General features: G+C 46.9%; 1 long non-coding RNA gene across 1 annotated transcript in view; it reads right to left on the reverse strand.

Annotated features, from left to right (window-relative positions):
• LOC147651319 (uncharacterized) overlaps nt 1-14,576 on the reverse strand; it is a 43,535-nt gene extending 28,959 nt beyond the window's left edge. Inside the window, exon 1 of the long non-coding RNA XR_015274322.1 lies at nt 14,481-14,576. This is a non-coding gene — a long non-coding RNA (uncharacterized LOC147651319). The remainder of the gene's footprint in view (nt 1-14,480) is intronic.
• Between the last annotated feature and the right edge of the window lie 6,827 nt (nt 14,577-21,403).

The following is a 21,403-nucleotide window of genomic DNA, read 5'->3' on the forward strand; positions in this document are numbered from 1 at the left end:
ATATTTTATAACACTGCAGAAAGTGACCAGTCTGAAGTGGAGGATGAATATTATTCTTCCTGCTGGGAAAATTATTAATAGAGCTGTGGGAATTGTTCACCTTATCTTTATTTCAGGTACAGAACTACTGCATCATGCAGCAAGTTTAGCATCCATATCTACAAGACTAACACAAGCTTTCTCCAAAAAGAGCTGTAGGCAAGATCAGGAAAGCTTAAGTATATATATATATATATATATATATATATATATATATATAAATGTGTAAGTGTATAAAATTGTCTATACTTCAAACGTAGGTAGAATTTACTCATTCCCTCCAACTAGAAGTTCTGAAAAAAAACCCACAGAGCATGACAAGCTCATCATCATAATTAACATTTTCTACAACAGTTTAAAGGAAATAAATTCAGTTTGGTTTCTTTGGGTTTTTGTTCTTGCTTTCAAAAGTAACTACTTGCTGTCTTAAGAAAAGCCTACAGATGAGGCAGAGACAGAAACTGCTTATTTAGAATGCTCCTTATTATGGAAATGTTTGACTACCCTTTTGGGATTGTTTCAGAGGAATTAGGCACACAAGACTGGAAAGGAAGAAAAGGGACTTCAAGCCACATCCCCAGCAATTGCAGCCCCAGGGCAGCCACGTGATGCAGAAGAGTCCCGAGAGCATCTCATCCACGTCCCATGTACACAGCATGCCAACATCCCCTTGAGATGCTGGAGCTCTGACAGAAAACAAACCCACAGCTCTCCGGTGGCACGGGGAGAGGGAACAGGAGGTAGCAAATGTGTCACCAGATGTCTGAAAACGCAGTGGGTTTGCTTGGGGAAGTTCAGAGATGCCCAGCTCAGGAGATAAGATGCTGGAGCTCTGTACCCCCAGTTACCACAGCCCATAGGTCTTTGCTGAGCTGCTCTGTGCTGAGCCCACTCGTGTGTGACAGGGGTTGTGCTGTAGCAGGACCTGCAGGCTGGGGCAGGAAGTGCTGGTAGATGGAGCAGGCAGCGTGCTCCTCTTCCAGGTAGAAGCCACTTTGTTCAAAATGTATGACTCATGGAACCATCTGCCTTCAGCCCCCAGCTGCTTGATCCTCAGTTGCTCTTCTCCACCTGCCCACAAAACTTTCCAGTGCTTCGTGCTGTTCCCCTTTGCTCTGCCATCAGCTCAACCCCCAGGCTGCCAGGTGAGATGTGCAGAGGTCTTGCCGAAATATGGCTTTTGCCATCTGTGCCATCCACACAGCAGATGGACAGGCTAAATAGAGGTCCTTAGCAAAGGTCCATTTGAGCCCTGGATTTTGATGAGCTGTCTATCAAACCCATTAGCAGCACCAGCTCTGTGCACAAAATTAAGTCATTGGTAAGCCAATAAAGTGATGAGAATGATATAAGGGCTGTGGGCCCACTCCTTCCTCTGGCAAGGGCAACACTTCACAGTCAGAGTGACTGTGACTGCTGCCAGGAGATGGGTCAGAGTGTGGAGCCTGTGTGGCTTCATCCACAGGACAGAAGTGGCTTTATCCAGCAGCTGCAGGGAGAAAAAGTTGTATTTGCCTGGCTCTTTCCTTTGTATGTCCCTTCCCACTCCCAAGGCAAGAGTAGCCCAACCCCACTTTCTCATCAAGACCCATGGTTTGGTCTTAGCCTACTAATGCAAGGCCTGAAAGTTCAGGAGGAATTTGATTAGCAGAGACCACAACTTCAATGAAGAGGGTCTGTGGCATCAATATCAGTGATTGTTTAAACATCATTCAATACCAGTATGGACTCAGCTCTGGGACTGTGTCACAGACCTATAAATACAACTGTGTGATCCAAACTCCTGACTACAGGAATAGTCACAAAGGCTTGCAGGAGCCTGCTGTAAAATCCCAGCCCACAGAAAAGGAAGCTTTCAAGCAAGAGGACATGGCCCTTTCACTCACCCTTTGTGCAAGGAGACTGACTCATGAGTGACTTCACCCCCACGACATTCATCAGCCTCACTTCATCTCCTGGTCCTGCAGCCTGGAACATCCCTCTCGTGTTACTCCCCCTACACAGCCCCCTGCATCTCCCTCCTGCAGTCATGCCCCAGCTGAAAACATGCATTTTTCTGCTCTTGACTCAACAGAGCCAGTAGCAGGGTGAAGGAGCAAATGAGCTTCCGTTCTGCCTTGCACATTAGCAGCAAAACATGACTGACTGCCTCCTGATTGCAAACACTTTATTCTTGGTGACAGCATGGTAGAGGCACAAAGGATACAGTTGGATTTGCAGAGCCCAAGATGAGTTCTGCAGAACTGATAATCAGAAGAAATCATCTTTTTTGACTTGTGAGCTGAGCACATTTGAACTGAGATCAGTGAGGAGGAATAAATATGAAAACCAATTATGTCATTTGAGCCAAGTCACTTCCCTGATTATAATCACCTCCCTGTATGAGCATAAAAAAGGTGAAAAAATGCCCATGTCAAATTATTAAGGAATTAGGGTGACCAGACTGCACTTAATGACTCTGTCGCTCGTAGAATTTAAGTGAAGTTGTCTGATGGGATTCTGAAGTCAGACATGCACTGAGAGGGATAATTGGAGCATCGAAGTGAGGATTTATGGTACCTTTGTGGTAGAAGTCTCAGCTCAGGTTGTACGGTGCTGCACTGCTACAGCAGGAAACCTCTCTGCTGGCAGGGGCTGGAGAAACAGCAGCAAAGTGTTCTGCAGGGCACAGCTCCTGCCATAAGGTTTTACTGTGGTGAAAACTGAGCTACACAGCCCAAAGGTTCAGCACCACTCCTGGCATCCCAGCAAATACTCCTTGATTGCAGAAAATGGAAGAAGTGAGGGCTTTGCTCAGAAAGAACACAAGAGGTTGCATGAAACAATTAGTCACAATATTCTTGTGAATGTGGCTGAGATCCAGCAGGGTCAAAGATCCATAGACACAATCCCTAAAAGTGGAGATGATCCCAGAGGATTCATCTCAGACCCACTTGTGACTAGTCTAAGGCTGGATCTGAAATGCTGAGCATCCATAAAGAGGTACCCAGTTTCCTCCCTCGAAGCACATTGACATTTCTCATCTGTCTGGTCCAAATTCACCAATATTATGTCAAGAATATGCCTACATACAGCTGTGCTGCAGGCAAAGGAGAAACCCTGCCAGCAGCACGCAGCCTTTGCACCAAGCTCCAGCACGCATTTCAGCATCATAACCCTCTAGAAAGCCTTGAGATGAGAAAAAACCTTAAGAGCTGTCTGCTCTCTCTTGCTGTTCTGTGTGAACCAAGCCTGTGCTGAGGAGCTTGCTGAACGGTGTTTACACACTTACATCCACTAAGCCTCAGCAGCTTTGCTATCTCTCAGTGGAGATGTTTTAAGAAATACATTTTTGATCCTTTGTTAGCTATCCACTGGAGGTCTTGTGGAATCTAAATTAAATACCATTAGGAGACCTTTAATCTGCAGTGCTTCCAGTAAAACCAGATGGTCTCTCTTGAGCACACAGGCTCATTCACTGCAGACTCTCCCGGCACGCTTACCCTCAACACTGCAGTTCGGAAAGCGAGCCAGGAGCTCAGCAGGCTGGAATTGGCTGGGTTCCCCTGCCGTCAGAGGGGAAAAGCCACTCTGTGCCAGCCAACAGTCTGAACCAGTATTCCCTCACAGGAAGGAAATCAAGGAATTTGGACAGCTCTTCCCAGTGGACTGCCAGGATCATCTAAGAACCTACATTGCTGTCTTCTGCTCACACAACAATTCGGGAGGACAGAAATACTTATGTCTGTCAAACCTTTAATCTCCCTGGATTAAGCTGCCTGTCCAAATTTGAAACCTGACTAGATTTTCCCCAGACTGCTTGTAACTGTGTCTTATCCTTTTATTAAGATGAGGAGGATTATTTGAAGCTTTTGTTCTTTACAAATCCCCCTGTGCAAAGGCAAGGTGGCGCTTTAGATGAAATCTTCATTCCGGGCTGCTCGGATGAGAGATGCTGTGCTTTCCCACAAAGGATTTAGTGACATTGGATGCTGAAAACTGGTACAGCATTGTTGTGGGGGTGGTGTATGATGCTCTAGTCCCCATGATTGCTGCTTTCTTCCTTGGAGCTTAAGAAGCTGTATTATTTCAACCCCGCAGAATGAGTCAGAAATCCTCATTTTTGGTGCTAGAAGCATAAAAATAGGTAAATTTTCATGTTAAATGGAGGACAGGAAGAGGGTTCCCTCTGACAACTTACAAACCTTGTCTCCTCTGAAAGCCTTTTCTTAGATGCATCACTTACTCTTATTTCAACTTGCTTTAGTGATTTGCAGTCATTAAATCACTTAGCTAAAACATGTATAAATCTTAGTGTTGAATCCCTGCAAGCTAAACATCTCTGGGAAAAGTCTGATCAGGTCCCCCTGAGGGGCACCTAAAGGATATTTTCTCACTGGTTCACTGACATACAGGCCTGCTGAAAATTGGGCAGCTGGACAATTTTATCCTCAACAAAAAAAAAGGTGAATCTGGGAGGTGCGTCCTTCCCAGACCGAGGGCTATAGAAAGCACCCAGCTTCACTTGTGTTCTCTCCAAGGAGCAGGGTATAGCCATGATACACACCCATGTATCATGCCTCCTTGAATCCTGTAAGAGACAAGGACTGGGTGTTCTGGATGGAAAGGCAGATAAGGATTTGCATCTTCAAAATTGTCAACAACTAGCAAAACTTCAGGTATGGTACAGGGGAGCAGGACGTCTCCAGAGAAATACACAGACCCAAAAGCAAGGCACAAAGCCCCCTTCCTGCAGAGCAGGTACTGTGGTGAACCACTTCCCCAGCCACTTTTTCCCAAGCATTGCTCAAAAGAAGAAAGAAAGCCCCTTTTGTTGGTGGGATACCCATCTGGGAGGTGTGCCAGTTTTGCCTTGGCCTTCAGGGAGTTTCTTAGCATTGGTGAGCATTTGAAGTTCTTAGATATCTTTTTGAAGTTGGGTCTTCATTTCTATGGGTTTCCAGCCTGTCTCCTTTGTGTAGCCCTTTCAGACTATAAATGTTTCAGAGCAGGAAGTGTCTTTTATTATGTACAGCACCTAGCACCACAGAGCCCACTTGATGATGCCATCAAAAGCCCTTCTACATACCAGCAAGGGCAAAGAGGATGCTGAATCAAAGCAGTTCTCATTAGCAAGCCAGGCAGGGAATGTTGGAGGAACTGCCACACTTCGTGACACGCTGCATATGCACCCAAGAAGTCAAGAGCTCTTTTCAAAGCTTCCTGACGTCCCCCTGTGATCTGCTTGCAGGATGCTAACAGGGCCAGCAGGGAAGCGATGTCTGACAGACACAGTTTCTGATTGCTGTTGTAACCTAGAGTGCATCAGTAGAATTGGGCCCTGGGTCCATCTCTCGGTGTTTGTCCATGCTCAGCATCTTCATGTCGCTGTGACAGAGCCTCCCCTCCTAGGTAATCTTGGAAAGTTGTGGTGACTTTGGCGTAGTCTTTGGGAAGTCGTTCTGGGGAGTATAAAGGGAAGAATCCCGTAAGCAATTAGCAGGAGGAACACGTGCATTGCAGATGGTTAATCTGCCTGCTTTCATGTGAACAAAGGAGAAGTCCCTTGAATGAAAGGAAACGGGTAACTTTAATGCAGGCTACAGTAAATGCAAATTAACTCCACAAATAAAGAAGCTTTTCTTCTTGGAGCCAAGAAAACATTTCTCAAAGTCTGTATTTTAAATATACAATAATCTCTTTTATACCTCAGAAAGCTGTCCCTGCCTTGAGCAGTCTGATATCTTCCTTGCAGACAGTAATCAGTCCATCACCAGTGCTCAAGGATGAATATTAATATTTGATTGTTCTCTTTGTATCCTGGCACATCCACTTGCAGGGCTGGAACCAGACTGACTTCCCCTGCAGCCTGCAACCTGCCTGGCCTCAGATTTAGGCTGGAGTTCAAGAAGGGGTCTCACATCAAGCTCTGAAGCATCCAAAGACCTTGGCATAGACCTACTGCCCTCCTAAGCACTAGGGTGTATCAGTTTTAATCTGCTGATCCATGATGCTGTAAAGACCCCGTACCAATTCAGCTTGCTCCAGGTAGCTCATCCCTTTGGAGGGGCTGTGCACCTCTTTGAGAGCACCTCAAGGTGCTCCAGGACAGTCTGAGAGCCAGGCAGAGGCAACAGCTTTAATCTGAGACAAACAGAAAGTTTGGGGCACTTCTTCAGTAAGGGTGCCCAAGGCAGTTATGAGCAGTACTGCTGTTCTCTTCCTTCACAGCAGTACAGAGGCAGAAAGGTGCCTTAGTGAACACTCTTGGGCTGAGATCAAATTCTCCTGAGGAAGGAAAATGGCAAGGGGCACAGCAGCCTGCTGCAGCTGTGAGAGCCAGGTCTGTCAGGCTTCCTAGCCCCTTCAAGCACAACAGATTTGTAAGTCAGTGAAGCTGGTGGCGTTTGTGAGGATTTGGCTGCAGATGGAGCAAAGAAAATCCATCCCAGGAGCAAGCATTTGCAATGAGAAGCAGAGTGTGTGAGAGACAGGGAGGAGGGATCACAGTGGGGGTAGAGGAAAGGACACAATGCAGAAGATTACTTTAATTTCCTTCTCCTTCAGGCTCTTTATTAACACCCAGCCAGATCTCTCTCCCTGGCTGTTGCAGCAGTGGTAGGAGCCAGGCTAAATGTGATGGCAGAGGGGCGCAAATCAGGGGCAAGAGAGACCAAAGCATCTACACATCCTGCTTCTCTCCCAGCAGCCATGGGATCAGATGGGGCTGGAGGGGACGTGGGAAAAAAAGACAAGTGACAAACTTCTGTTTCTTGTGATCAATTCAAGTGACCTGCTGCAAGCACAAAACTGAGAGGTGCTAATATGTGAAGATGTAATTTTCTGGTCAGTCCACACCTGCTCAAGTCTGTACATCACCTACTGCCAGCCCAGCTGTGCCAGTCCAGCAGCCACTTGCCTCCAAGGCTCGCCTGCAAGGTGGCACTCATGGCCTGATCCTAAGCTGGACAGAGAGCCAGGGAGGGAGGAGAAAGCCTACAGAAGCTCTGGCTGATTCTGGGGCTTAAGTCCATCCTGGGGCTGTAGAAAAGGGGATCTTGCACAGAAAACAGCAGCCAGTTTCAGCCCTCAGGTACAGAGCTGCTGCTTCTCCCTTGGCTTCCTAGAGAAGCTCATGTGGGCCAGCCAAACCTTGGAGTGCCATGCTGCCAAAGGGCTGCCAGTCCCCCCTGCTGAAGCTTTTAAACCTTCAGGCCATTTCCAGAGAGGAAGAGATCCTAGAGAAGTAAAGTCCCCACGAATGTTCTGAGCTAGTAGATGTGACTAAGCTGAGGAGGGGCTCTTGCCCCTCTTGCTATTTTTTCCACCAAGGCAGAGCAGCTGGAGCTCAGCCCCTTGGTCCACAACAGAGAATACACACATATACACAGAGAGACGAGCACACAGGCACAGAGCCAAGCTGGGGTGCATTTTAGGCAGATTTCACATCTTTCTGGATGCCAGAGAGTGCAATTGTGAGAGATGGAGGCACAGGAAAGATGGCTCGATACGGGCTCAAAGACAGCTCTAAGTCATTTCCAAAATAAGAACACATATAAGTGAAATAAAGCCAGGACTGAGGGAGATGATAAGGAGAGGGAACACTTTCCAACTCTCCTTGAGGTGCCTCAGCGGGTGGGCAACTGAGCAAGTGCCTGGAAGCCTCCACTCCGTCAGGGGCATGGAAAGTTAAAGCACCACCAGCGAGACAAGCCCTGGAGTATTAGTGCTAATAGCCATCTCAGCCAAATTAATTCAAATTGCGTTCAGCCAACCATGAAAGCGTTGTTGGTGGCAGCGCTTCCCCATCCGCTCACATTTTCATGAAGTAATTAAAGCCATTAGAATGTAAACCAGCTCTTTTGGCTTGGGAAGGAAAGAAAGCAGGAAGGGAAAAGGGAAGCTGAATGACAGCTTAGCTAATTCAGCTAATATTCCCACTATTTCCGTATATACTGATTAGTTCCCATTCTCCAGCCATTTCCATACCGATGCAAAGGCTCGGGTCCTCTGCAGAGGTTCCTACATCTCCATGCAGCAGCACACCCTGACCCCAGCTCAGCATCCCCCTCATGGAAGATGCTGGCAATTGGGCTTTCTTTCTACCAGCCCTCACCCCTCAAGCATTCACACCCCAGGATGCAACTCTGTCTTCTCCCCCAGCAGGAATCTGTGGAAGGAGGGGAGATAGCAAACAGGCTTTGTGCTCAGAGGAAAGAAACCCTGCCATGAACCTCTAAACAAATGGACATAAGCAGTAGACTTCAGACAACCACAGCACTCTGGGAAGTCATTTCATGTCTGAAAAATGCTGCACGTGACATTCAGCTGGGACATAAATTGCCTCAAGTGATGGAGCTACTTTTTCAGTGTCTATTGGGCAAGCAAAGGGAAGCAGCATTGTGGATGGGCAGAGCTGGTGCCTGGGGCCTAGTTCTGGGCCTGCATGCCAGAGGGCAGGAAAAGTCCAGGGCCAGCGGGACCTGCAGTGAGGGTGGTTTTGTGGCAAGTCCAGATTAGACAGAAATGAAAGTAGAGAGGCAAAAGATGTCCAGCAAGGTGCAGAGGGCTGTAGGGGAGAGATAAAAACGGCAATGATAGGAGGAAATCTGGCTGTACCTCAAGGCTAGTTGTCAGCTGTACCTACGCTGTATTAGCTGGTCTCAACAGGTGCCACTGTGGCTGGGCCAGTGCCCAGGACCCTGTGATCCTCCCTGGACAGTGGCTGGGAACTGCTGTGTCCATGTGCATCCAGGGCAGATGCTGCCTGCTGGGCTGGCTCTGCCTAGGGACTTTTCCTCACACTATCCTGCTTAGACAGGGGTTGAAAAGCTCTGTTCACTGGTTACAGCAGCAACTGTCCTGCTGCTCACACAGCTTTTTCCTACCTTCCCACCCTCACCATCTCTGCTGAGGCAGCCCTGTGCCATGGCAGGTGTCTCGGGGTTGCAGTGAGGACACCGGCAGCACAAGCTCTCAGTGAAGCCTGAAAAGCAGGACTAGCCCCACATGTTTTCTGTGTGGGCTAGAGCCATGCACAAAGTGCTGTGATGGACAAAGAGGGCACAGTACAGTCATGCCAATACCTGGAGAGAAGTTCTTTGTGGAGGTGCTCTGCCTGTCTCTGGCTCTGTAGTGTTTCCCTCAGCAGCCTGCCTCTGCTCTGTGTAGGCCATGCGGGGGTGTGGGTATTCTGACATTTATTTTCAAGGCAGAGGAGTTCAAGAGCATCTGAGGGACATATTTTGTCTGTGAACAACAGTATATTTTGTCTGTGAACAGCAACAGAGTTATTCCCTCTTTGGAAGGACCTTAAAGGAGACCAAGGGCCAAGTAATTTTGGATGCAGCAGCTATCTGGGGGCTCTTCTGAGCTCAGCCTGTGCTTTATTGGACCATCTCTCCCTTGGTGGACTTCTCTCAACATTTCAGAGCTAAAAGCCTGGCAGCATCATGCAGTCTACAGGACCCAGAATGATTTAAGTAGTTAGGCCTGTGATCTCTCACAGTGGCAGGTTGGAGCATTAGACTGAGTTCAACTTTCCCAGGGGATCAGTCTACCTGAAGGATGATTTGCTCACAGACAAGCTGGGCTAGGAGGCTTGTGAGCACTGCTGCAACCAGCTCAGCCAGCTGACTTTGCATAGGATTGACCTAGGAGCACCCACATGGATTGTCCCGTGTGCCAGACACGGCAATGGGTGGCTGTGGAGGGCTACTGGAACTGAGTGAATACAGGTCAATGATGGGATCGGGACTGAGAAAAGTACTCTTTATCCATATACTTGGACAGCAAATAAAAAATCCATTCAGGAAGCTAAGAAGCAAATTTACCTCTAGAATGACCGAGATAGCAGGTACTAGTGCAAAATCAAAGGGGTTTGCCCAAGAAATACAATATTATTGATCCCAAGGGGAACAGGGAGTGCCTGTAGTGCAGTCTTGAAACTGAGGTTCCCAGCGAGCTGCTCTCGCACACATGCCCCAGAGATCTTGGAGTAAGAAGCACGGGGAAGCAGCAGGAGGAGGAAGGAGCTGCATTTAACTGGCAGATCTTTGTAGTGGAATTCCATTCCCAACTCCCCCAGCAGAGTCCCACTGCTGCTCTCACAAAGTGTGCTTCGAGGAGCACAGCACAATGCATCCATCGGCCAGGCATTCATCCCACCTGGGCCTCCTGCCGCGATGTGGCGAGCAGCACTTTGAATCAGGCAACATTAAAATAAGAGAGATCCACTTTTCCATTGACATCAGCAAAAGAAAAAAAAAATTAAAAAAAAAAAAAAAAAAAAAAAAAAGAGGAAAAGAAAAAAGAAGAAGATGACACCAATTGAACCCAATGGGCTAAATAGCATCTTTCACTCAGTTTTCTATGGGCTCACAAAACTAAGGGAGAAAATTGAAATCTGTCTCTTTCTGTCTCCTTTTCTTCCTTTTCTTGTAATAATTCCTGGTATGCAAGGCCTTGTGCCAGGGCTGGTATTGTGGGTGATGAATCCTGAGTCAGGCGGCGGGGAGGTTTCTGTCCTATCAGCGCACGCTTGCCATGGTTTGGGATAATGTGCCTGCGGCTTGTCAGGTGCTGATGGGGAGCAGGAGGGGTGGGGGGATGAATGCATTTTTGATTGCTATAATTGCCACAGATTGGGTGCTTGAGAGGAGCTAATTAACAAGGAGGCTATGGGCGGATTATACTTGCAGAACAGAATCCCATGCAGATCCTTTCCCTTTGTGCCACATGTATGAGATCATTGGTAGGTGATTATGGCTGTGAATACGGTGCTAATTTACTTTGCACGTCTGACGAAAATCCTGTACATAATAAAACGCGGAGGCAACTCAAAGTAGCCCAGTTCAGAGGGGAAGGACGGCCTTGCTGCTAAAACACTGAACCCAGAGCTAAGCTCCTGAGGTCTCCTACTTTCCCTAAGTAACCGTGGGTGTGTGACAGCTCTTCCCCCTGCCTCAGTTTCCCTCTGTACCAAAGGGAGAAGGTACTGTGGATGTTTGCGAGGCACTGTGCACCCTGTCAGGGAAGATGCTGTAAAGGAAAGAACAGAAATATCATCATACCACGGGAGCAGATCAGACAGCGCAGCAAAAATAGCAGCCAGAATGCTGTGCACTTGGAAAAAATACACGTCTTCGTGAGGATTCTTGCTTTCAGAAGAAAGGAATGTAAGCAGTAGCTCCAGCTGTTTCTGCAGCCTTGGGATTAGGAAGAACTGACCATCCTGGTCTCGCCTCTCTAACCTTGTCTTACCATCATGTCTCCTACATTCTCACAGGCTTCCTGGTGCCCTGAGGGAAAAAAGGGATCAAAGGTTTCTCCTTAAACATAGCCCTCATCCAGCTGGGCTGGGGTTTAACCCAGTCTCTGACTTCAGGGCAAGGCTACACTTGTTTTCCCCTGGTATCTGGGCACTCATAGTGTCTGAAAATCAGGAATTATCCTGTAGATTCTGTGCCAACACACAGCTGGAACATCACCAGCTAGGCAGGGAGAAGAGTTACTGGCAATGGATGCTGAGCATCCATCCATCCATCCATCCATCCATCCATCCATCCATCCATCCATCCATCCATCCATCCGCATCCATCCACCCACCCATCCATCCCTCTTTTTGTCCCTGCAGGTTTTAAGAATTGGTTAAACTGCAATACCCATCTTTATTTGGAGAGCTGGTGAAGGGTTTGCTCAGGGTCCTTTCACTGCTGTCAGTGCTGGTGGGAGTTAGACCGGACAAGCCTGCAGGGCTTTGGTTTTTCCAAGCAGGAACACTTTGCTGGGAATCAGGCAGCTTGATTAAGTACTGGTAGACTTTTTTAGAAAGTTGCAGTATTCCTCACAAATAAATCACATCTTTACATTCAAAAATGGAAGTGATATTTATAGTATTGGATAATTTTCACTTGAAATATTTTCTGCATTTTTCAATGGAATTTTTTTTTGGTGGGGGGCATTAAAGTCAGCATTTTCAGAGGAAAGGAAACAAAACCATTTTCCAACCTTTTTTCCTTTAAAGTCAGCATTTTGGATTCCAAATTATATAGAGGGGTTTAGACCTTTTCCTTCCTCAGATCATTTTAGCATAGTCTTTTTTTTTATTAAGGCTACTGTTTCCATAATAATGGCTACCCGTTGATCCCAAAATTAAAATATCACTTGCAGATCTCCTAATAAGAATACAGTATTTCATAATATTTCCTTAGTTTTATTTCATTTTGTGCTTATTTACTGTGCTCTGGATGATAACTCCTAGAAAACAAAACTCCACAGCCAGCTTTCTCCTACAGTCAAGAACTACTCACCTAAATTTTACATTTAAATTAATCAAGACCAAGAGAGAAAGCAATCTGTCTGCAGGTTTAAAAGGACTTTCAATGTTGGACTCATTTCAACAACAGGAAAGTGTTTTCTTCCAGAAAAAAAAGCTCAAGAGGTGTAAAAATGGATTTCCACTTCTGTCGTGACTGAATTTGAGAAGAACAATCCATGAATGAGAAAGAATTGTTCTGCTGAGGGAAGAGGCTGCTGCCTATTAGCAATCTGGGCTGCTGGAGTCCGGGGAGATAAACTGGAGAGGAAATACTTCATTTACTGAGAGACAGGATTGACTGTCTGTGAATGCTTTCAGACAAGGTAACAATTGAACCTTGCCTCTGTGGAGCTCCTCCATCCTACAGTTATGAGCACAGAACATCTGTGGACTGTGTCTCACTGCAGAAAGGAAGAGTAGCCTAAAACATGAAATACAGAGAAAGGAAAATGCAGCCAGGATAAAACCCTCTTCTGAGAAGGAACTCCAGTTTCTTGCCAAAGCAGCCATTTGTGATACTCTGGTCCAGGTCCCAGTTTTACTGCTGTCCATTTTCTGACAATGTCTCAACCCCAGGTTTTGGTTTGGACCACTTCAAACAATGTCCCTCATTGTGCTAAAGTTTCTCTCTTTCAACAAACACTCCATTCTTCTTCTCATCCCCTTAGCAAAATATTTTCCATCCTTCCACGTCAAACTCTGGATATTTGCCTTTGGAAAGTTGGAGGGTGGAGCAGATGGAAGGCAGGGATCAAACCCAAAACCATGGAGTCACTTCCAAAGACAAAGCAGTGGGAAGCTCAGCGGGACAGGGGAAATGGGTAGAAAAAGGACACTTAAGAGGATGGCATAAGGGTGTTGGCCTTTTTTAATCACTCATATTGAAACATTGGCATGATTTTCCCTAATTTCTATTCAAAATACATATCTCTGGTGCTGGGGAGAGACAGGTTGTCACAGATGTGGAACAAGCAAGGTAGAGATACTGGCAGAGCACACTGCTGAAGGATCAACATTAGCATATTGGCATTTGGGCTGACACCTTATCTTGGGCTGACTTCTGAATGAAAAGTAATTCCAGGTACTCTCCTTCTCCTGGAGCAGTCTGTTACTCTATTATTAAGACTGACTTTTGTCCTGTTGAGTTCTGCTTTCCCTCACTGAGTGACCAGAGAGGCCAAGTCCTGCTTGGGGAGAGGAGGGGGCAATGGTGGAGGCCCAGCCTTGTCTCCCACAGCAGTGGCAGGTACTGAGTTACGGGGGTGGCTGATAAGGGACAGAAGGGGAGCAGAAGAAAGGTCCAGTGATGAATTTGGCACGGGCAGAAGTGCTATCCAGGCATGCAGGCTGGCAGTGCTGGAGTGCACAGCCCAGATAACAAAGCATTGTCCCCATGTGACCACCTCCCCCACGATGTCAGGGTGCTGCTGTCCCCTCTGTCACTGCCCCGCATCCCCATCCCCAGACATGGCTCCTGGGGGAGGCCAAACTGCTGCTCCAGCTCTGGGTCCCCCTCTCCAGTCCCCCGTCATGTGTAGACACCATTTCTCCCTGCTGACAGCTCTCCCTGTGAGATTCTGCTTCTACAAAGGGCTCTTGTCCCTCCCATCTTTAAATAGAGTCCCATTAAATACTATAAAGTATTTATTTGCCAATGGGTAAAATGAGCAGGTTTCTTTATGCCTGCAATGATCATTAATGAAACTTTAGGGTCCCTGTTGGGACCATGGAGCAGAATAAATGACCTCCTGCTAGTCATCATCCCCCTGGCTTCTAGGACCAGAAATGATCCAGCTTCATTTAAGGAAAATCAGATTAAAAACAGATTAAAGTAAAAGCACCTCATGCCCCTGTTCTGATTTAACTGTGATGAAAAACAGACCATGGAGTAACTTTATAATGGGAGGAAGCTCATTTAAATATTCCCCTCCCAACAGAAAGAGATTTAAGAATTAAATGAATGAGGAGATTTTCCTTTTAATGAGATTAGCCTTTTATAATTGCTCATTATGGACCACTCTAGAGATTTGGAAGAAAAAAAAAGTTATACAACATACCTGGAAAACACTGCATTAGACACCAGCCAACCCTGCCCCTTCACCATCAGTTCCAAAAAGTGAAATTCAAACTAGTTTCTACTTACAAATCACTCATCTCAAGTGGCTCCAGCTCCTCCAGATCCTCTCTGCAATTACTGGCTTTGTAAAGAAAGTGAAACAGAGGTTTGAGATTAGCAAGCCTTAATACATTTGCTAAAAATTCTCCCCTTTTCCCATGGAAACACATTTATTTTTGACTGTCAGCTGTCTGGCAAAGCCATGTGATTTCATTTCATCTTTCCAAAATTCAGTCCTACCTAAAATAAAGGCTGGACAGAGCCGCCCCTTCTGGCTTGAAAATGCTGGCCCAATTCAGAGGCACTGTGGGGAGGTTAGACCAGAAGTTTTGTGTCTGAACTTGAAGCATTTGACTCTGAAGTCCCAGCTTTGGACTGTAGAACAATGCCAGAGTGAGGACACATACACATGTATTATTTCATCTGTCTCTGACTGTGATTTATGTTTAATGTCAGGCTCTTTTAGATGAGCTGAAACTAATACTCAGGGCAGGATTTGCTGACAAAATGGGACTGAGCAGCTGTTTGCTCCCATTCCTGTTGACAGCACCAAGCAGCAAAGGAGATCAATGGCTCTCTTTGTTTTCTTCATGTGCTGAGTATTCACAGCAATCAAAGTCTTGCTCCTTCTCCTTATCTCTTCACCTGCAGTAGCTGCAATGGATGGGCCATGCTGGTACACAGGGCTGCAGAATGCATTTGCACCTTTCCCACTGGGGCCCCTAGATGCCTTTCCCTGTTCTGTTACGGTATGAAAAGCTACTAAATGCAGGAAAATACTCCATTCCCTGAAATTTGGCTGCCTGGGAACTGGCCATGTCCTGCTCTCCCTGCAGTCAGAGGGGAAATATGCACTTCCAGAGGATGTTCTGCTCCACTCCAGGAAGGAGTTTCAAGGCAGATGGGATGATGATGTGGCAGGACACCACTTTCTCTTGTCCTGTCCTGCAGGACCAGCTCAGAGCAGACTCCTCATTGTCAGGGCCTGAGGTCCAGAAAGCTGGATCAGGTTTTGAGAAGGCACAATCGAGTGCAACCACACAGTGCAACCACTGGCTGTGGCACTGGGAGCTCAGGCTGGGTGACCACAGCCATGCCCTGGAATGCTCACAGGGAATGGCCAAACCAGCTCACCAAGGCCATCAGACATTTGGCACTTGGCAGTGGTCAATGTCTCAGTGGCTGCTTATCAGGCTTCCAGAGCTGCTCAGCCCATTTCTGTCAAATCATTTGGTTCTCAAGGCAATATTTTATTCCAGTGTCATTTTGTTATCAGAAGTCAAGTCCATTTCTAGAGCCGTCGGTAGTAGTTTAATTTGATTTATACTTCTTTTCCATATTTTCAAGGCAAACAGACAGTTTTCAAAGCATCTCTTCTACCCACTGACTGCATTTCCTTGCAAATCTGTGCTGGTACCAGAACGAGGCAGAAAGGGAAAAGTGTCATTACTGAATCCAACCTCTCATTCCCATCCACCCACCATCAGATACTGTGTGCTCCCTTCCATCTCATCAGGGCTTTGGAGATAAAGAGGAACTCAGCCTAACTTTGGCCTTGAATGCATACAAATAGGCTTTATGTTAATATTTGCAAATAGCTTCTCAGAGGAGCAAGATATTTCCCAAGCTTCCCATCTTCTGGGGTTCTCCAGGCAATGGAGTGGGACAGATGCAGTCATCAGCACAGACCAGGGATGAGGGCAGAGACAGAAATCACACAGCTGATGGAAAATTTAGAAGCCCTGTGAGGTCTTGGCACTCCAGAGCACTCTGTGGGCAGCCTCCTGAGTGGGCTTGGGCAATATTATCTGCTGAATCAAGAGGGGTGTTTTTGTTGAAAACCATACCTTCAGGAGGGCCAGAGCTATTTGAGAATTCAGGTCAACGCAGCAAGGAGTTTTGGCGAAAACAAAAGGATGGTGTTTTGAGACAGAATGTCAAAACATATTCTCTATGTTTCTTCCCCCATTACAAAGTAATTTTTTTTTTCTTCAAAAATTGCCCTAATTTTCTGGAGACACTAAAACAAAACACAGACAAAGAAATCCATCTGTGCAGGACAGAGTGAAGATGGGGGCTGACTGGAACCCACATTTTCCTATCTTTGCTTTCACTCAGGGAACATGGAGGGCTCAGTGAGAAGGGGCTGCTCTCATAAAGAACTAAAATAACCCCTTTTATCTCACCCAGATCATTCTCCACAGACAGACACTGACCTTCCCATGCTGTTAGTGAGACACCTCCTCCCCCGGAGCAGGTAAGGATGGAGTAGCTGGGACAACATCCTGTCAAACACTCCTGTAGCTAAGCCTCCAGGGTGTGCATACAGGCTGTTTGGAGGCTCCAGATCACCTTTTGTTTCTGGCAAAGAGAAGGAATTTTCATGTTCCTTGCTGGGTTGGCAGGGTCCTACCCCCTGCCCTGCTCCCTTAGCTGGCTGCCTGGTGACCGACACCTCTGCTGGCCCCAGCCCCATTGCATGGCAAAGGAGAGCCTTTCACTCCTCCCATGCTGTCACCCTGGCACCATCTACCCCTGCCAGAGACGTGGAAATAAAAATAATAAACAAAGCAACCAACACGGCATGTGGAGGCTAATGTACCATAATGCTCTGAAACACAGGCAGCTGCTGCCTCATGCTGAGCACAGAGGATGTGTTTGAAAAATGTATCTTCCTCTGACAGCAGTTATTTCAACATTATCTTTCTCTTTTTTTACTTCAAATAAGACATTTGCTTTCCCCCAGCTCTTAATCTCCATATAGAGAAGAGCAGAGGGCAGTGGGGAAAGGCAGGGAAATTACACTTTTTAACATAGCCTAGGCTGGTGGGATTTAAATCATGAGAAAACAAATGGAATTTAACTGCCTGGCTGAAGTCACATTCATGTTGTGGGTATTTATGGCAATCATCACTAACAACAGGAAGAGATTAGATGTTGCTGAGAGCCTGAGTGCTGTCTGGGGAGCAGGGACCGACTCTGTCAATGTGTGTGATCTTAAAAGCAAGGACGGGGATGTGTGCCTGTACACACACATCCCTGCAGGTACCCAGGTGTGTGGGGGATTGTGCTTCGTCCCTGTGTTCAGTGGCCATTCCAGAAAGGCCTTTACTGGGCAACATCAATTTCACACTTTAATCTCAACTTCCACCTGAGATTTGATGAAGAAAAGGGAGCTCATTTTATTGGAACTGGCAGAGAGTGACTATAAGATTAACTCCAAATGTAGATGTGGGTGTACATTAAACATCTCCACCAGCAGAGACGTGTGCTCATTTTCTAGCTAAGAGTGAGTCTAAATAGGAACTGTAATGGATATGGAGAGGCTTCTGAGACTGGAAAGGCAGTTTATCTCAGATCTCAGAGCAAGCTGTTTGTCTAGTTGACACATGCAAACACTGCTTAGGGTGTGCAAAGTGTTGTACAGTCAGAGAACCTCACCTCTAGCAACTGCCCCAGGAGCCAGGTGAGCACACAGCATCTTGTCCCTGTCCCCATGCTTGGAATGGGTCAAGACCCAGATTGTCCTTTCCCTGCAATGTAGATTTGACCAGGAATGCAGCAGCTCCCAAATACTGACTGCTGGTATTTTACTAACCTGAGCATGTGCCCCAGCCAGCAGAACCCTAACGGGTCAGTTCCCCAACAAAACCATCTCATCCTTACTCTAGGAAAATAAACCACGAACAGCCAGAACCACTAAATTGTTTCAAAGGATAAAATTCACTCAGAAATACCCCTTTTCCAATTCCCAAGCAAACATGTCCATGTTAATAAAGCAAAGCGCTCTCACCCAGAACAGCTCCAGCAGGAAAAAGCATTTTAATGGACTGACTGGGAGGGAAAATTGACTTACAAGAAGAAGAGTCCAGGCTGGGTCCCCTGAGCCTGGGCAGGGGCACGGTTTAGAGACCTGTTTTAATCAAATTGCTTTTAAAGAGCAGAAAGGGAAAAGCTCTCTGACAAATTTGACCTTTGGGCACCTCAGGGATGAAGGCACAAAATGTATGATATACTGGCTCAGAGGAAAGAAAACAGGGTGGGAATAGGAGTCTCATCTTGGGAGTGGAAAGTAAAGGAGGGAAGAGGACAGACAGATCATTTGCTGGCTGGTGGTGTTGGATTCAGACCCATCTCAAGGTTCCAAATGGGACCCATAAGTCATCCCCAGTGGGAGCAGCATCAGCCAGCTTCCTGCTATGATCTTACTCCATGCTTGGGTTTATTTGTGTTGGAGGTTCTGCAAGGAAAGACCGCCATGAGAACTCACTGCACCTGGGGGAAACCAAACAAAATAATTAGCAACAATGTCAATGAAAATAAATTAAACATGCACCAAAGGAATGGGAACTCTCCACTGCCCACCTCAGCCCCCTGAACAGCACTTCACAGTGGGGAGGCTGGAGACAGTGGCTGGTTTAAAACTCTCTGGTGCAACGTGGATATGGAAATCCCAGAGGCACCAAGCACATCTGCCCAGATGGGAAAATCAGAAGTTACAGCACTTGGGTGGTATGATAAGTCATTTTTTTGCACCCCAAAAAGCAACTCAATTGTGGGAGGAATGTGTCAGTTGTAATTTTGCAACTTAATGAAATAAATCAGCCAGATGGAAAGACGATATGAAGATGAGCCCACACAGTCTCGTGGGAACACAAAGGCCACATGAAGCCAGCTGCTGGGAAATCAAGAGCTTGTCTGGAAGACTTGGGAGCCCCCTTTGTGGTAATGACAATGAATTTCCCAAGTGAGGAAGCATCTTTGAACTTTCCCCAGCCACTGGGGCTGAGGTTTCAGGAACACATGGCCACAGAGCCTCAAAAGGGCAGTGATATCAGGGGACTGTTCTGCTCCTCACCTGCTGGGATGTTTCCTAAGGGGAGCAAGACCTGAAAACCTAGGAGGTTGAATTTTTTAGGATGAGCAGGGAGCAGCAGCAGGAAAAGCCAGAGCTATGCAGAAAGGTGGGGAGAAATGGCATGGGTTAACCCTGCAAAGCCAAGGAGACACTGCTGTCAACTGAGTAAACCCAGACCTGAAGAGTCAGAGTAAGATTTGGCAAACTGTTGTCACATAAAGGAGGTAGAAAATGCATGGGTTAAATAAGGAGCACCTTTCCACAGCAAAAGCCCAAGACAGAATATCCTTTGGCCGAGGAAATGGAATGCTGCCATCCTAAAATAAACCCCAAAGGTCCACAGCACCCAGCGCTGCAGAAAGGAGACTTTACAGCAGCAAATTGATTTCCAGAGGCTCCCTCATTAATTTTCATGGCACCCAGAATGTGGTTTTAGAACAAGCAGAATTATTAATGTTCAAAGTTACCCAAGCACTGTCGGGAGCACAAGGCCCTCTGAGAGTCAAAGCAGGGCTGACAAACTGAGGAAGAAAAAGCCAGAATTGAGAAAATGCATTCTTCAGGGTTCAGTGGGGCTTGTCCTTGGAGGCAGGCAGAGGGAGAAAAGCAGGAACCTTGGAGAAAAGGTCCTGTGCTCCCTTGATGGTTCTGCTGTTTGGAAGGAATAAAATATAACAGACACTTAGCTTTTAAAAGGAGAGAAAATTGTCTAATTGCACTAATTCAGGGCTGCCCTGCTTCTGAGCCACCCTGGACTTTCAGGGAGTGGGACAGCAGGCACTTAAGGAGGGCAAAATATTCATAAGGGGTAGAGCTCACCACTTGCTGGCAGCACTGCTCTTGCTCTTGAAATCACATCTGAGCTTCAGTGACATTCCAGCTAATTAACAAGAAAGCCAGCCCAGGTCTCCCTGATTGAAGTATTGGTCCTGGACAGACGTAAGTCAGTATCCCAAAACCGTCCTAAATTATCTCCTGGCTCACAGGGAAGGGAGGATGGGAGCCTTATAGCTGCAAAGGTGTCTCTGTCTAGCTTTCCTCCTCCTGTTTTTGCACACAGAGCCTCATTCCCAGGCACCTCAGTGCTTCTGGGCTGCCCCATGCCCACAGCCTCCTCCTGCCTGCCCCCAGCTATTCCTAATCCCAGGCACTTCTTTGCATCTCCAAACACAAGACCCAGCCATGGCGAGCTGAAGGATTTTGCTGTGCCAGGAGATACTCTTTGGCTGGCACCACATCGCCTCTGATCTCGCCCTGTTGGAGCAAGAGAAAATAAGTACCATTTGTTAACATGCCAATCGTTCTTTACACTGGCTGATTAAAAAATAATTACCCGCAGCCATTATTGAGCACTCTTGCAAATGAGCTGTGGGAAGCTGTGACCGTGTGCTTAGCACACAGTGTGTCTTGCTTGTTTCAATATTATTTTAATTAAGTATCTGGGTAAAAGGCCTTTCTAATGTAACTTTCTTTTCATAAGCAGAGAGCGGGGCTCCGTGCTTGGCTGAGCGGTGACGGACTGCTAGAGCCCGGCATCGCTCCAGGCTGCTCCCACTCTGGTGACACAGTGGGACACGCTGCTCATTGGAATTCGAGAGGACTAATCTTAGGCAGACCCATGATGGGAAGAGAGCTCTCTCTACCCTAGGGACATGGACACAGCATGAGCTGTGATAGCTCTGACAGCTCATCACCCTGAGACCAACCAGCCTGGACCACCTGGCTTGGTCTGGGATGTGGACAGGATGGAGATGGTGACCCAGGACATCCTCTGTGGATGAGGGACTTTGGGCCACCTCTCCTGCTGGCACATGGGACCAGAGGAGAGCTGGGACCCTCAGCCAGGGGAGAGGAGAAGATCTCAGTCAGAAGAGCTCTGTGGGAGTTTCATCCCACAACAGGACTGCAGACCTCCAGCACAGCTCCATTTGCCAGGGACTTCTTTTTATTCTTTCCACAAAAGATTTTGCAAAGGGAAAAACAGAAGAGGTGGAGGAAAACCCACGTGTTCTGGTCGCCCATCCACCTCCTGTAGCTGCCTTTGTGCATGACTCAAAGCAGTCACATCAGACAATACCACCTCTTTCTTATT

Source organism: Cyanistes caeruleus, chromosome 10 (assembly GCF_971803275.1).
Source record: "Cyanistes caeruleus chromosome 10, bCyaCae1.hap1.1, whole genome shotgun sequence".
Classification (NCBI taxonomy): Eukaryota; Metazoa; Chordata; class Aves; order Passeriformes; family Paridae; genus Cyanistes; species Cyanistes caeruleus.